At 45.2% G+C, this 17,266-nt stretch overlaps 1 protein-coding gene and 1 pseudogene across 2 annotated transcripts in view; one reads left to right on the plus strand and one right to left on the minus strand.

The window, feature by feature from the left end:
• Arhgap26 (Rho GTPase activating protein 26) overlaps positions 1-17,266 on the minus strand; it is a 386,554-nt gene that overhangs the window by 286,410 nt on the left and 82,878 nt on the right. The gene's annotated exons all lie outside the window — the stretch shown is intronic.
• Positions 1,833-2,002, plus strand: LOC116884331 (annotated as a pseudogene).

Raw genomic sequence — 17,266 nt, forward strand, 5'->3', positions numbered from 1 at the left:
TATACAAATCCTTCATAGAAACTTGGCATTAGCTCATGTAACCCTGTGATGTGCCTTAAAGTAGTGAGTATTACCCAAGCAGGATAGTGTGCCTTGGTGCCTCTCCCTTATCTCTCCAAAATTCAGCTCAAGCCTGGCTGTGAACAGGAGTCACAGAAGGAACAATGACAGAAGGAAGTGGAGACCTCCACAGATGCATCAGCCTTCACTGAAGGTAATACTTCCAACTCCATGTTGGATGTGGGTGGGCGATTAAGTAAGCCAGTAAGAGTTTCCTGACTAATGGGAAGCAGGTGGAGCCTGATGTATACAGAATGTGCTTAGCACTAATATGGGACCACCTCCTCTCATGCTATCAGTGAAGACAATTCTCACAAGGCTGAGGGAGAGCCACCTTCAGCAGGAGCAGTAAATAAAACTTTCTACCGAGGACCTGGAAAGAGCGACTAGAAGCAAACTAAGAGCCAATCCCAGCCACATGCTAGCCCTACACATCCCTAAGCCTCCAGTCAACAGTACAAGAGTTCTCAGAGCATGAGTCCTTCTTGCAGAAACCACACTGAAGACAAGGATTCCCAGGCTCAGAACACAGTATTTTACAGCCACTCCAGTGTACTTAGACATGGAGAGAAAAGGCGATAGGGTTTTTGCTAAATGCCATTTTACATCCTGAATCCCTCCGTTACATCAGCAAGGAAGACTATGTTGAATCTCAGAACCAGACAAGAAAGAATTCATCCAGAGTCTGTGATGCATGCCTACGCCCACTAGGTGGCGATCAACCACATCGGACAGTAACTGAGAAAGATGTGACCCTTTTGCTGAAGACTTGCTAACCTGAAGGGAAGTATCCTGAGGATGCTTGGTTTCAATTATAGGGGGATCCTGGCCTTCAGTGGGAAGAGATGCGCTGATACTCAGAGAGTGGATCTTACCTGGAATATTCTGGAGGGGATATATTTGATGAGTCACTGCAATAATGAATGGCCTATTCCAGATCTAGTTAGGATCAACTTAGAACACCTCTCCTCTCACCAAAGCAGACTGTACACCAAGCACGTACGCCAACCACATTAAATTATGTCTACTCTTTTATCCATCTGTGTGATTCTCCTAAAACCGTTCCCAGAATCTGTATTTCCTAAGTGAGGCAAGAGCCAGCCCTAACCAGCAGACTTGGGTTTGGGGCTATAGTCTCAACGTAGTTGATTAGGGAAATGAAATCAAGTGAAACGAGCAAGGGTGCGACTCTTCCCAAGATGAGGGAACTGAATAAATTCTACTTACATCAAATTCCCCACATTAATACACATCAAAATAGCTATGACTACATATTAGTTTATTGATTTCTAACTGTGATACGGTTTTTGGTGGGGGCAGCCTCAGAAGTACAAGTGGAATATTACTTCAGCTGGGCCGCAGGGGACAGCAGCAACACAAAGGGAAAAGAGAGAAATGGAGGAGATTGCTTGATCTGAGTCTTGTTTGGATGTATAGAAAACAAGAGCTGTGGGCAGAAGGCAGGCTCAGGATGGTATTCTGAAGTAGAAATGGAACAAAAACTCACAAAAATAAACAAACTGAAACAGTCAGAAACAGTCAGGTAGACAGACAGAAAGGGACTGCAAAGGAGGGTCCGCGTCAGTCACCAGAAGGGCTTCCGTGTTAACTGACAGAATCTAGATGTTGTCCCCTGTAGAAACTAGAACCAAGCCTTCACATAAAGGCCGCTCTGAATAGCAAGGTCATGGAGAAAGGAGAGTGGGGTGGTACGGCCATCTCTTCAGCCTTCCTCCCATCTCTGCATCCCTCACAGAACTCCTAACAGCTGCATGTTTCCCCAGAGTACCCAGAGGTTCACCACCCCCGTGCTCCACTGCAGCCACTGTGAGGAGAGTTCAGGAAGAATTTGCCATGTTCAGTGTCTATGATGATTGTGTACTTTGGATCTGGAAGTTATGTTCATTGCTTTATAATGAGGCACCAGCTACTTAAAAAATAAGGATATTTAATTCATCCCTTTAACAGAATGAAGAAAGTTTAAGAGATGTGATCTGAAAATTGGATTAAACTCTTGAACTCTTATACTAGGAAAAAAATTGCAAATAAACTAATGACATTAAAAAAAGAGTAAGGAGGTAAACTTCAATGCTGATGCAGTCTTTAGTAAGGAGCTCCCCAGAACTCTGATTTATGGTACCCACTCGGCCATATCTTACTTTGCTGTAAGATCAGGAAACCAAAGCAAGGGATAGCTATCGACAGAGGCACCTCTCCAACTGGACCTGTGTACAAAGAGCACTGGAGAGACACTGAAGAGAGAATGTAACGACTAAGGAACTCTGCTTCCTCCTGAAAACCCAACGTCCTCTTAGGAATGATCAGTAGCCCTTAGATTAACTGAATTGTGTGCCTAGATGATGACGGATGTAAGCACGCCTATATTTCCAAGTATTATTAGTTTTTAATGCTTTAATATGAGCTGCCACATTTATACAAATATGCCTATTTGTTTTATATGTGCTTTATATGTTCTCCCCATGAGGTTAAATGCTAATGACTGACCTTTTAATTTTCTGTAGTTTATTTTTTATATATTTTATCTACTTGTCTATATGCACACCAGAAGAGGGGCTCAGATCTCATCATAGATGGTTGTGAACCACCGTGAGGAACCTAGGACCTCTGGAAGAGCAGCCAGTGTTCTTAGCCACCAAGCCACGTGATCTGACTTTTACATGATAAAATTAGGAGCATGCTGAGTGGAAGTTTAGGGGTTTGTTTTTGTTTAGGGCCATGCAAGTGATAGGCACAGGCTCTGTCTCTTAATTATAGCCACCGCCCAGAACATGTTAAAAGACAGTGTGTTACATCAAGTGCTTAGCAAACATCTGCTGATGCTATGACCAAGGCACAAGTGTTTCCATCAGTATCAGGTCAACGACACAAGAGCCCAGCCATGAGGCAGAAGTGGACTGGAGAAGAGGGTACTATACTTCGCTACATTCGCACGCTGTCCTAAGGTACAATGAGACAGAAAGTTGGTGCAAGGAAAAGTCCCTCAAGGAAAACTGGTATTTGGTTAGTTAGAAACAAAGAAATGCATTCTAAAAACTAACCCAGTAAGGGCACAAAAAACCAGAGGGTATTTCCAGGATGTTCAAGTACAGATCAATTAATCTCTCAGGGTGTGTCTGTCTCTGTCTCTCTATCTCTCTCTTTTTCTCCCCTTCCTCCCACTCTCTCACACCACCTCCTCCTCCTCCTCCTCCTCCTCCTTCTTCTTCTTTCTTCTTCTTCTTCTTCTTCTTCTTCTTCTCTTCTTCTCTCTCCCTCACACACACACACACACACACACACACACACTTCAAGGGTTTGACTTGCTGGGTTCCATAAATGCAAATGCAAACCCAGGTCTCCCATTTCTTAGCTCTCTGCCTTCAGCCAAACTACTCAACCTTTCCAAGTGTCCAAGTATCTACAAAACAGAAGGAAAACATGTACTTCCCAGAGGTGTCCTGGGAATTAGAAGTGGAAAGAGCCTAGCACAAGACAGCTGCTGATCTACCTTCCTGCCCAGGAGCAGAGATGGGCAAAACTCCATTAGCCAGTTAGAGAGAGGAGGGTAACAAAACAGAACCTTAAGTGGCATGATAATTAAATGTGTGTGCCTCGATGGCTCACCAAAGTAACCAAATAACCCTACTCCAGTGAACTACTACAAATTCATTGGAGAGTTTAAAGGTTTTCTTCAGTTACTTAGAGAATTTTAAACATGTACAAATTTACAATTTCCTCCCAGATGAAAAGCAAGGCAGAACTGATTTGGAGACTGGAACTCCGCAGTTTGTAAGCTACTTACTTGGTATGCCACACACTCCTCCAAAATTAATACACTTTAAAAAAAAAAAAAAATGTATTTAAAACAAGCAGATAGACAAAGTGTAGTTTGTGGGCCTTTAAATGCAGGAGAGCTGGAATGGGGGAGGGGGGTGTCATCAAATCACGTTTGACTATTTCCTGGGAGGGGACAGTCACAGCCCCAGATTGGATGGATAAAAGGACCAGGCCAACAAACAAAGCTGGGGTAACTGGGCTTCTAGGGCAGGCTAGGATTTTGCATACTTCCCCTCGATACGTATGTTTTAGAAAGGAGATGATGAATGTAGGACTGGAGCAGGGGAATCACAAGTTCTACGACTCATGGACTGGACTACTGTGTCAAATGGGAGAAATGAGAGCTTACAGGTCAGACCAATGGTCTGAAGGGAAATAAGACTAAGGATGAGAATTCCAGAAGGACCAAGAAAACCAGAGAGCAGAGAAGTTTTCTCTCTCAGTGCCACAGAACTGCTGTGAGAAGCTCAACAGGAGCAGGGAGGTAGCAAGCGTGAGGCCCTGACTGGAGTCTCCAGTCTCAGCTTCAGTCGTGGAAAGCCATTCCCTCCAGGGTGGGGTATCTGGTGATGCATAGTCTGCGATGCTGTAACCACCAAGGTATCTTCCAAATTCGTATTCTGAACCAGAAGTCCTGCAAGCCAGAATCTACAGGCCTGCATGTGGTCCCAGGTGATGCCTGTGGTGCTGCCCCAGGCACCATACTCTCTGAATTAGGATTTGGACTCCCGAATAAGACCTGAAAGCAAAGAGCAAAGCTGCCTGCCCTTGTAGCACAATGGTTCGAGACATGAAAGATCTCAATAGACTCTGAAAGGATGGTGGCATGAGAAAACTTAGACTGCTGCAAATATAATGGTACCTGTGTCATAAGCAGAAATAGCAGGCACTTCCTGGAGCTCTACGCACACTGAACCCAGCTTGAGCTGCTGATTGACACACACAACTGAAAAGAACTCGTTTGAAAACCAAGGACTGCTCAGAGATCCCACTGAAGACTCTTTTCTGTTTTTCCTTCTTTGCTTGATGGTGAGAATATATTTGCGAATATATATCCTACAGCAAGGTGCACCTCTTTGTTGTTCTGAGAGAACAGTTTTCAAAAAGCTGATTGAGGGAACGCAGACTCTGTTGGCCTCAGCAAATAACCATAGCAACTAATACCACCCAAATAAAATGATGTCTTCCCAGTGATGTGCTGGCTTGATTAGATTAAGAGGGTGACGTGTACCATCTGAAAAATTAGTGATAAACTTCCAGCAAAATCCAGTCCTTCTTGGAAAGGGTTATAAGTAAAAGAAAAGCCTTGCCAATAAATTAAAGACAGGACACAGAGCCAGGAAACAAATCCAGGAGGTGAAAAACTGGAGCGGCCCTGCTCTGCCTGTCCACAGCTTCCAGAGGCAGAACCCATGTATGAACTCAAGCCAACATCTTCACATCGGAAGGCCACCACCTCTACCAGAGACCTGTCAAGAAAGCGGCATCTTGTCTCTTTCTGTGCCTTTCTTCATGAATAGTGTAAAGGGAAAACAAATACTGCTACCTGAGAGAAGTCTTCAGAGAGGTTTACCTAAATAACTGTAGAGCTTTGAAATGTCAAGGAGGAAGACTGCAGAATAGCAGGGTCTGGCTAGTAAAGACTTTCCAGCACTCAGGAAGGTCCTCTCTGCACACTAACCATTCTGTATCAAGGTCTTTATATTGGAGTCATGCGTGTGAATGAATACTTCAGTACCTACGAATCCAACAGCCATCGAGTCTTTCCTCTCCCCCCACCACCGCCAGACCAGGCCTGCCCCTTCCAGTTCTCTGCAGTCACACCTGCACTGAACAAATCCAGACAAGCAAGAACCCCACTTGGGGAAACAGGAGTGCTTACACCAAGTCCAATAACCTCCCTGTCGCCTCTAAGCTTTTCTAGCAAAGAACAAAGAGGAAAAAAATAACCCTGCTCATACCATAGAATCGAAGTCCACTGGCACTCAGCACTTGCTTGGGAACAGCACAGGCCATCCATATTCACACAGCAGACCCGCCTCCTGCAGGCCCTATCAACAGCGGAAACCAACTTGCAAGTAATCAAGGCAAAGCTCAGGAAGAAAAGTAAGGCCTTCAACCACCGTGTCTGTCCCATGTCTGAGTTGGGGCTTTGTAACAGGCTCCCAGGAGGCCAAGTCCCATCTCCACCACTCACAGTGCCACTGTACTGTTTCCACCTGTGTGAGACGGAGCTAAAAGGAGAGCTGCACCTCAAAGCTCCTCTGAGGAGAGAAATGGCACATGGAGGTACTTAGCACAGGGCCTGGCCTGCAGTAAGCACTCAGTAAACCAGAAGTGTTAGCATTAGACAGCTTGGTATAATGATGTCATAATAAAGCATCGGGTAGACTTATGTCCATAATGAGGGCCAGCCAGCCACCAAGCTGCCTCCTCGCCGTGGGAATGGTCTCACCACACTGACTCCTGGCCTTCCTCCACTCAGGCTCCCTGCAGCAGAATTGGGATCTAGACTTCATCAGCCTAATCAGGCACACACAGTTCAAGTGCTTCTCAACACATAACAGGAGACCAGGCAACAGCTCCCCAGCACCAGAATGAGTTCAGTTAAAAAGAAAAGTCCATTGTCTCCCCACACTGGATTCTATAAACATTTCCTGAAATTTAAAAAAAAAAAAGCATTCAGCAATTCTGCATGGAGCCACACCTAAAAGCATTCTCAGAAACCAGTTTCACTTCCTTCTATCCTGTGTTTAATGCTAATGTTTATCCCATGTCCCTGCTGCTGCACTTCAAGGGGAGTTGGTGAAAAAACAGGGAGGCCCAGTTGTGCAAATACCCACTCTCCTCAGAGAGAACAGAACCTCTTCTTACACCCAGTGCCCATTCATGCCCCAGCACTTCTCAGAGCATCCCTTACTCCTGCCCACTACACAATGGGAGAAGCCAAAGATTAGTACTTCTCAAATTACAATACCACTTGTTTTAGATTTTCCTAGGGAGTCCACTCAGCCACCTCAATCATGGGGTCTAGGGCCTGTGATATCTAGATCACAGCCTGGGCTTCCCAGGTTAAGTTTTATTTACTTTTTGAATTATAATACTATTACATCATTTCCTCTTCCCCTTTCCCCCTCCAAATCCCACAAGGAACCCACACACACCTTACTCTATTTAAAATTCATAGCCTCTTTTTCCTTAACTGTTACTGTTTGTGTGTGTATATGTGTCTGTGTTTTCCTAAATACACAGATATAACCTGTTGAGCCTGTACAATGCTACGTGTGTGTGTGTGTGTGTGTGTGTGTGTGTGTGTGTGTGTGTGTACATAGTTTTCAGGGCTAACCATTTGGTGTCAGATGACTGGCTGATGTGCCTACATGTCCCTAGAGAAGACTACTTGTCCCGCTCTCCGCACTCCTTGGGTGCCTGTAGCTCCCATCCCGTTAGCACGTCCACTGGTGTCATTCTGTTCACGTCATGTTGATGCAACTTCACAGTTCTAACTTCTGGCATTTCTAGGATACAAATATCTCGCAGCAAATTCCCCATTCTTCTGCTTCTCACAATCTTTCCACCTTCTCTTCTGAAATGATCCCTGAGCCTTAGGTAAAGGAATTGTGTTGTGGATCTATCAATTGGGCCTGGGCTCCATAATCTGCATTTGACTGGTTATGGTTTTCTGTTATGGTCTCTGTCTATTACGAAGAGAAATTTCCTGATGAAGTATGAGAACTACACTGATCAGTGGGTATAAGGACAAATATTCAGAATGTAGTTAGGGGTCACACTGGTTTATTAGAGTGGTGGTTTACTTCACTATCCCTGGGTAACTGGCTAGGTTTCCAGGACCATGCATGATCTCCCTCTTGCTGGTCAGGTCCCAAGTCCAGTTAGAAAGCTGTTGGCTACCGCCAATGTCTGTATACTACTACTGTAACCTGGGGGTTATCAAGCCATGATGGTGCCATCAGTCTTACCTGCTAAAGCTCTTAAGAAGTGCCACAAACTAAAACTTCAGAGCATCTAGGACCAGGCACCCACAAAGGAATGGCGGCCGAGGTCAAGTTCATCTTTGACTATCTGACCACACCTCTGCCAGTGTTCGGAGAGTAGGCAACTCATGCTCCAGACAAAAGTAACCATAGTAACGTAACAGCTCAGGGTGGGAGGAGGAAATGTAATTCAAGTGAAAACTTGCAAACTCCAAAGCTAGAATCGAAAACAAATATATGAACAAATTTAAAAAAAAAAAAATCCTTCCCAAGAGCTGGCCAGATAACTCAGCAGGTAAAGGATCTTTTCATCAAGCCTGACTACCTTAAAGTCATCACAGGAACACAGGAACACATGGTGGGAAGAGGGAACTGACTGCCATAAATTGTCCTCTGACCTCCATATATGTATTATGACACATTTGGGAACATGCGAACATGCCAAACAAACACAATTAACAATCAATCATCAAATAATCACCAATGTTCTTCATTGTTTCATTCAAAAAGCCAGCAGGACCATGGCCCTGTTTGGTCCCCAGTTTCTAAAGCTTAGCTCTTGGCACCTGAAGCTGATGAATGGCTCAGTGCTGGCTGCACAGAATCCCACCAGGAAACCAAGCTTCTGCGAAGCTGAACCGCAGGTCTGGCTGGGGCCTTCAGTACAGACTCTGTCCCGGGCACTTTTCTCTGACACACAGACCCAAGAGAATCTGAAGAGGAGAGCCTGAGGCACTGGCAGGCAGTGTTCACAGCTGTGCAGGACCCTGTGCTCAGAAATGACTGCTCAGTCCACTGCTCTGTGGTAGCTGTCCTAAACCTTTACAAGTTTTTACTTCTGGACTTGTATTTGGGTACCTGAAGGCCTATAGGATGTAGAGCACAGGTGTGAGCAGAGATGGTGATATTCCTGGGTACGCAGTGCTTTGATGCCTTCAGTTCGAGGGAACCCGTGGTCCGTGGGAACTTAGCAAGAATCAAAATGAGTCCTAAAGAAGCTTGTTAGGTCTAAGGCTGCAGAGGTGGGGCAGTTACAGTCATGAAAGGCCACACTTTCTGCTCCAAGAAGGCAAGAGCGTTTGAGGGGCCTCAAATAACCCTGTGATACTAGTGCAGCCTTTCTTACTCCTGCTTTTCTCTAAATAATCCAGGCTCTGCTGCCGACCATGACAATGGGGAACTGGGAAGCCGGGCCATGCTGCCTTTCTTTCAGTCCCTCCTTACTCATCAGCAAGCAAGCTGAGAGCAAGCACCCGGGGGAATGCACAGGCATCATCGCTTCCACTGTTGTTGGTACCGAGCACACGTGAGGCCCAAAGCACGGGTTGTATAATTTGGGTGATGCTGCACGTGAGTCATTTAAACTTACACTTGAGATGGGCCCTGCAGATATAAAGATGAACAGGAAATGCATACTGATAGCTTCAGTATTTCTTTTTGGAACATTAAATTACAAATTAAAATACCACAAGTCAACAGGAAAGAAGCTTTCTATTTTAATATCTTTTATTGCTTTGATGTCTGCATTTCTTTTTAAACAAGGAGCCAAGAAGATTATGCAGCATAGCCCTGGCATTGTTTTGATAGTTCAACTAAAACTCCCCTTCTCGCCTGTTGGTACCTCAAGGTGGGCCACCCCTGAAACATCACCATCTCAGGCTACTTCATATCCGTCCAGCTATCTTCCTCCCCTCCAGACAACTTCTCCCTCCAGAACACAGAATGGGCTTTCAAGGGCAGATCTGACTTCTTTGTTGCTCACCACCACCACCACACCCTTCCCAACCATAACTGTTCCCAAGGACAAATCTGACCAAGCTTTATCTCTGCCTCCAGGATCTGTCCCCATAACCTACTAACCTCTGCCTAGGCCACAGCCCCGGGGCAACATTCATATTGCTCCTTAAATGTGCCAGGAAACCTCCAGCCACATGCCTGGCTTGTTCCTCTCACTTGAGGTTCTCCTCACCTCCAGTCAGGTCCTGCACCTCAGCCCATAGACATCACTTATCTAGGAAAAACTGTCCCACCCATGGCGTCCTCAACCCCTACAAGCCCCTGCCCAACTCTGGTCTGTCAATAAAAGTTTCCTTGGCCATTTAATGAGTACATTCCTGATGCTATTACGTAGTCCAAGAAGCCAGTACCCATGCTAACCTGCAAATTAAAAGGGAACCAAACTGTCATGATCCTAGCATGCCATAGCTTCCAATGATGATTGTAAACTCTTTAAAATTACATTTATTATTTATTTTTATGTGTGTGCACATGAATGTGTGTGAGATGAAGGACAGATTTCAGTCATCAGTTCTTTCCTTCTAACACATGCCTCTTGGGGATACAACTCAGGTCATCAGGCTTAGCGACAAGTACCTAGGCCTACTGAGCTACCTCTCTGGTTGCCCAACAACCACACAGTAAGAATGTTGACTTTTAAAAGGTTCATTCAAAGTATGATAAGCCCCGTATTTCCCTTTTCACTGAAAGAGAAAGTTGAGTTACAGAAATAGAGGCAAAATCGTCATAACATTATCTGTTCCTTTATGATGCATAAAACAAAAATCTGAACCCATTTCCAGGGCTTAGTCATAAAAATCACAAAACATGCACTCTCTGCTCTTGTTCTTCTGCAGCAAGATGCTTCTGATGTTTTCAGGATACCACTAATGCTACTTTCAAACCACTCTGGTTACAGCAAATGCTAGGAGCAAATTTGCACTTGAGTAAATGGAGTAGATGAGGCTAGAATTTTAAATGCCTAATATGGTGTGAAACTGTGCCAATTAACTTCAGGTAAATGCAGAAGCCCTCATTCCTATGCATCGTGCAGCGCTTGAAGGAGCACATCAGCAAGCATGCCCTCCAGGTAAGCATTTCTTGATTTGTCGTTTGCAATTCACCTGAATCAGGTCATCCCAACTTAATGAATAAGAAAGTCTGAGATCAAATCTACACTTTGCCTTTTTAATAAGTTCTCCAGGTGATTCTTCAGCGGATTTTACTGAAGAACTTCTCTGTTACAGGAAGGCACTGCACGCGAGGTCTGAATCCCAGAGACCAGGAAGACGCTAACAACGTGAACCTGGTAAAGTAGGGAAGTAGGAAAAGGAAAGCAATGGCCTCCTGTGGACCTGGAAAGTCCCTGGCAGCATGCCTCTAAGACAGCAGCAGGAAGCTGTCCCCACAGAAAGAAGGACCATGGAAAAACCCCAGGCCATTGTTTGCTGGGTCATTAATTATTTTGGCCATGTTACTCTCGTGGGCATTTCCTCCTATCTCAAGGTGCACTTGGAACTGTTAAAAATCTTGACATGGTCCCCTTGCTGCAGGAAGGCCAAGGTGAATTTGACAGGACCACTTCTCATATTCTCATGGCTGCTCTGGTGTATGAGAGAAGCATTCTGTACCCACATGCTCTGACCACAGTCGGGAATTCCTGCTGCTATTGCATCCATCCTCTGTCCTCCCCTCTGTTGGCTAGCCTCCCTTTGCCCAGCCATCAGAAACTAAATAGTGAAAAGACCACGTCCTACCCTGAGGTGATAGGGCCATCCTACACAGAGCCAAACTGCTGCCATCTTCAGTCAGGCTGAGCATGTTTGCCAAACATCATCATGACTGGGCTTATAGGCTACTGATGGTCCAGCTTGAAATGAGGGGATGGGAAGGTCATGGGATCTTCACTGAGTATCCACCCATCCATCCCAATCAGTTGTATGCAATTCTGCACTAATTGCACATGGTCTCTGAGACTCTGGGAGGGGCCAGAGTATGTAAATAAGGGAGGATGAGAGGAGGAGCCATCATCCCTGCAGGAGACCAACCTTCCAGTGTGGCTGCTTTTAAGGTCACCTATGCTCCATAACTCCTCACCCAGAGCTCTGAATGTGAGCCTAGTAAATTGATTGGTTAGCCAGGTGACTTTGGTGGAATCATACCATTAGTTTGTTATGGGGATCTTAGAAAGATAGGTAGATACTGTTGATGTCTCTCCTGGGGAAAGAGTTTTAGCAATAATTCCTGAAATCTGTGTTTACCCAAAACCTGCCAGGTGACCTTATGTGGAAGAGTCTTTGATGATGTCATCAATTAAAATTTAGCCATACTGGATGGAGATGGGCCCTAAATCCAATGACTAGTGTCCCTGTTTAAGAAGGGGGGAAAAATACAAAGAGAATGCCCTATGAGAACAGGGGCAGAAACTAGGATGATACAGCTAGAAGCCAAGGGACACTGGGACCTGTCAAAGCCACTACAATCTAGAACAGTGAAAGGAATAATCTTTGGCGTCTTCAAGTTACAGATGTCCAAGCTGACACCCTGATTTCAGATTTCTACCCCTAGAATGGTAAGGAAATGAACTTGTGGTGTTTTCTGTGGCAGTCCTAAGATTCTAATAGACCTTCCTTGCTTATAAACTTGGGCTTGAAGTCATACTGTTACTGAATCCAACAGCTTGCAACAAAAGAAAAAGAGTCCTCACTTTTCAGACAGAAGGTGTGCCTGTCTCATCTGGAGCCCCTGGCCATGGCTTTCCCACCAGGAATCCTTAGTCTTCATGCTAAGGGGCTGTACTCGTCTCATCTGGAGCCCCTTACCATGGCTCCTCACTTGCCTGCCTAGCTTCTTCCTCATACCAGAGCCTTCACAAGGTCTTCCTGGATATGGAAGTCTTCTCCAGCCCAGATACTACTGAAACCTGGATTCCTCCAGAAAGCCCTATAGGGTGTGGTTTCACAAGCATTGCCCCAACACCTTTATACCGGTTCATGCTAGTCTCTGAGGCAGCTGGACTTCTCCCTGAACTTTTCCCAACTTCCTCTGTGACTCCCAAGAGTTCTCAGACAGGGAAGTCCTATACAGTGCCACAGCTGGCTATCCCCACGTCTCAGCCCATGGGAGTAAATGTATATTTAACTGAAGAGGCCAATGCAAACATTCTTCATTCTTCATGACTAGACCAGAAATGCAGCCTGTCTTCTCTATGTCTTCTCACAACGGTGAGAATACTGTTATAAAAGTGAACTACCAGGGTTGGGGATTTAGCTCAGTGGTAAAGTGCTTGGCTAGTAAGTGCAAGGCCCTGGGTTCGGTCCCCAGCTCCGGAGGGGGAAAAAAAGTGAACTACCATAAAGTTAATTCGTTTATTCAGTGACTCATTCACAAAAATGTGTATTTATCTATGCATCCACCGTCAAACAAGTAAATCACTGGAGAGACAAAGCCAGGTAAGAAATAGACATAGCCTGTGACTTTGTAGCACTACAAGTTGGAATACAGAATATAAGTCACTCAGTAACCTCACATCACAGCTGGAAAGTAAGGTATGGTCTTGTTCAGAGGCCTGTTACCTGCTAAGTTCTACCTAATGCACAGTTCCCACGTCTAAACAGTGTGCAGCATGCAGATAGCACTCGATAAGAGCGATGGAGAGAGAAGCACAGACCAGAAGCATACATGGATGGGCAGGTGCGTGGGCAGGTGCACTAGTGTCTCAGAGGCAACTGCTAGTGATACACGGCTGGACGGATGGAAAGATAGATGGATATCCAGACATCAAAGCACTGGGATGAAATGTATATAAAAGATAGCAAAAGTGCACAACCCACCTCGTCTCTCAGAATAGCCAGCCACTGCCAGCATCTGAAAGAAGCAGTAACTCTGAATGGGCTGGGCATTCTGCCTCAGCTGTAACCACACACACGCACGCACGCGCACACACACACGAGACACACACACGTGCACACACATACACGCACACACACACACACACACATGCACACACACACACATGCACACACACGTGCACACACACACACACACATACACGTGCACACACACACGTGCACACACACACACACACACACACACGAGAGGAGGGGAGAGGGAGGAAAGAGAGACACCCTCTTTCCTATTTCCTACCCCTCCCTGTTCTCTCTCTAGGGTGCTTTTGAAAGCCTGTTTTGCCAGTCCTCTACCACAGAGAGTATTTACTATTCTAAAATGTTGACTTTACTCATGCCCAAAAGGCACAGCATACATCCCTGCAGGGTTGTGCTGTTTTTAATTATTATTTTTATGATTCTTCCTTTATCTATTGCCTTCTGGAAGGTTTCTTGCAGGGATCTAAAGCTAACTCTGGCTATTCCATTGTCATATGTTTGGACGAGGGTGGAGAAAATCACAAGCTGGAGGAGAAGAGGGTCTGGTACTCTCTAACAATATACCCAATTAAAGTCCCCTTCATGGCAGATGAATAGAGAAATAGTTTGCAATTTAAAAAAAAGAGCCCAAACTAAACATTTAACCCTGTACAGAACAGCTGTGTCCCAGAATAACAGCAGAGGTTTCCATATGCCTCTCCTTGGCTCTGGCTTGTGTCCTGTTAGAATCCTATTTCCCGGATCTACTCCATCTAACACATCAGTAAAGCAGTTTAAATAATTCAGATCCCATGGGACCATTTGTTTTAGCCTCTTTGGGTCATTATAACTGAATAACACATACTGAATAATTTATCAAAACTAAAAGTTTGCCAGGCAAGGTGGGTGGTGCATGTGCACGCCTTTGATTGGGACACAGGCAGGCAGATCTCTGTAAATCCTTGGCCAGACAGGGCTATGTAGTAAGACCCCATCCCCAAAACATCTACGTTCATTCAAAGGTCTGGAGGCTGGGAAGTTCGAGGGCATTGCACCAACGTCTGAGTCACATGGCAACATGGCAGAGCAAATGTTAGACAAAATTCAGGTGCGAGCTCAGGCCTTTTCCCCTCTTCTTACAGAGCTAGCAACAAATCTGGAGAAACGGAACCTAAGCTTCATATCCCTGTCAAACTCCATCTGTCCCCTAAAGCTCCCCTTTAAATAGCAGAGATCTAAAGATTAACACTTGAACCCTAGGGGCACACATTCAAACAGCAGCACTTTCCCCCTTTATACTGTTAACAACCCAAGCCTACCATGGTGTACAATCTATTTATTCTGTAAATAGACTCATTCATTCATCCCATACCTCTCTCTTTATTAAGCTCCTCCTGCATGTCAGAAAATGTAGGCAGCACCAAGAATAGAACCCGAGTTCCCCAAACCTGAAACCTAATACAGAAGTATCAGTGACAAGAATGTTAGCATATAAGCCAAGGTCTGTGTCATGTACCTATAATCCAGCATTCCCTTGTGGGGCAGTGGACCATGCCACCAGACAGAACTGGTAAGGTTGTAGCAAGTTCTAAACTCCAATAAATCTCATAGTTGAGAATAGCAGGAGTTCGAACTGGCTCCCAACCAGGTTCCTGTCCTGGAGCACATGGCCAGACCACCCCACTAAAAGGACCTTGACAACAGGTCACAACATAAAAACTTAGAGTTCTCCATGCTAATGAGGTATCTAGATGGCCACCAAGTGTTTAGCCAATGAGTTTCCTTCTTGGGCACCCCTTCCTGCAAAAAGTCTTTAATCCCTGATCCACCCTGAGTAAAATGTATGCATCCTCCTCATGTCTCCATCAAGTATGTGTGTGGGAGTGGGGTGGAGGTTCGTCATACAGAGCTGCACCTAATTTCCTGTAGAGGTCCTCTCTCCTAGCCCCTCTGTATTTCAGACTTCAGTTCCCAACTCCTTGCAGTTCCCAGCAGTATCTGGGCACACAGGAGTTGGAGAACCATAGTACTGGTCCCAGTCCCCACCGATTATCGCCCTGAAGAACATGGGCTGAGACCCCCATCCTAGACTGCGTTCTACCTTCCCTGAGTGACATTTCAGCAGCACTCTGGCTCCCAACCGCAAGGCAGACTTGCAGCCTGTCTCCTGCATTTTGCCTCCCCGAGCAGCATGTTAGTAGCCCAGCATCCCAAAAGCCTGACATCCCAGCAGCAAGGCAGAAACACAGAATGAAACACAGAACGACAAGAGGGTGAAGTGGGAGGGTAGAAGTCAAAGCCATCCTGGAAAACCTAGTGAAATCCTGTCTCAAAAAGAAAAAATATCAAACAAACAAAAATAATGAAGGCTATGAGTGAATGACATGAGAAACCACATCCAAGGCCAAATTAGAAGTGTTGTATCAGTTCCAGAGAAATTAAATACTTTAAAGACAGACATTGAGTCTCCCCTCATATTGCAGGACGAGCTACAGAGTAGAGGTGAAAACTGATCAGATTATACACTTGTGAGAAAGGTTCATGTTGGATAATTTAAGCTTTCAAAAACTAATTCACCTACTATTTTGCTACCTACACAGATGACCTCCTGACTACTAAAGGTTCCTGAGGTCACAGAGTAACAAAGTTCACCAAACACACACCACCCTACAATCCTACCACTACTCCATGTGCTCAGGAGGAGTGCATTACCTACAATGGACCATCCAGGTTCTGCATTACACCACATGCTTGCATACTCCCAACCCGGTTCTCCTGGAGCTTATAGCCCCCTACAAGGGTGGATCCAGATCAAAAGAAAGAAAGAAAAAATGAAGAGCTGTCTACATCCCAAGAAAGACTGACTGCAGCATGTCAGAATGTGGGGTTAGGATATCTCAACACCTTGATGAACAAGCTTTATTGGATGTCTGGTGTAGGATTTTAAATATACTAATCACTTAATTCTCTCCAAATCCCTCAGAGGTAGGCACTATTGTTTAAACCCACTCTACAAATGGGAAAATTGCCAGTGACAACATCCAAAAGCCTGACTGTGTTAAGTTACAAGTTTTAAATCTCAGCTACAAAACCGTCAGGGCAAGCTACCAATCAGTTGCCCCAAAAGCTACTTTATAGTCTAAATGATTCTTCTGTGAGACTAGGAAACACTGCTCTTAACTGGCCAGATTCCCTGAGCCTCCCCTCAGGGTACCTTTTGCAGCTCTGAGGTTTGACAAAGCTATGGAAAGAAGTTTCAAAGGAGCAGTACTCTGCCAGTCACTGACTCTGACACCCACTTGTGACGAAGAAAGGTTCCAGACGTGTCCAATAGATGAGGAGAGACAGCAGCTCAGATCTCTGAAAACCCACTTCCAGGATAAACTACTCAACGCTCTGATGGGGACATTTTTCTATGCTGTTGGTCTTTTAAAGCTGAGTAAGATGCAAACATCCCGAGTAAGATCATGGCTGTAAAGAAGACAAGGGATCAGAGGAATGCACACCTCCTCTGGGTAGAGGAAACCTCCCACTGCCCTGTCCAGGACACTCAGCCAAGTCATGTAAAATCAATCCTCTGCTGGCAGTCCGCAGACAGCAAGCAGTCTAGATGCAGATATGTGGGAATGCATGTGAGGTGGGTAAAAAAAATCCCTGTTGTTACAAGACACGCAGGCTCTACAATTAACAGCAACACCACACTAATTAGTCATTTAAAGAAAAATTTAAAAA

This window comes from Rattus rattus, chromosome 15, assembly GCF_011064425.1.
Source record: "Rattus rattus isolate New Zealand chromosome 15, Rrattus_CSIRO_v1, whole genome shotgun sequence".
NCBI lineage: Eukaryota > Metazoa > Chordata > Mammalia > Rodentia > Muridae > Rattus > Rattus rattus.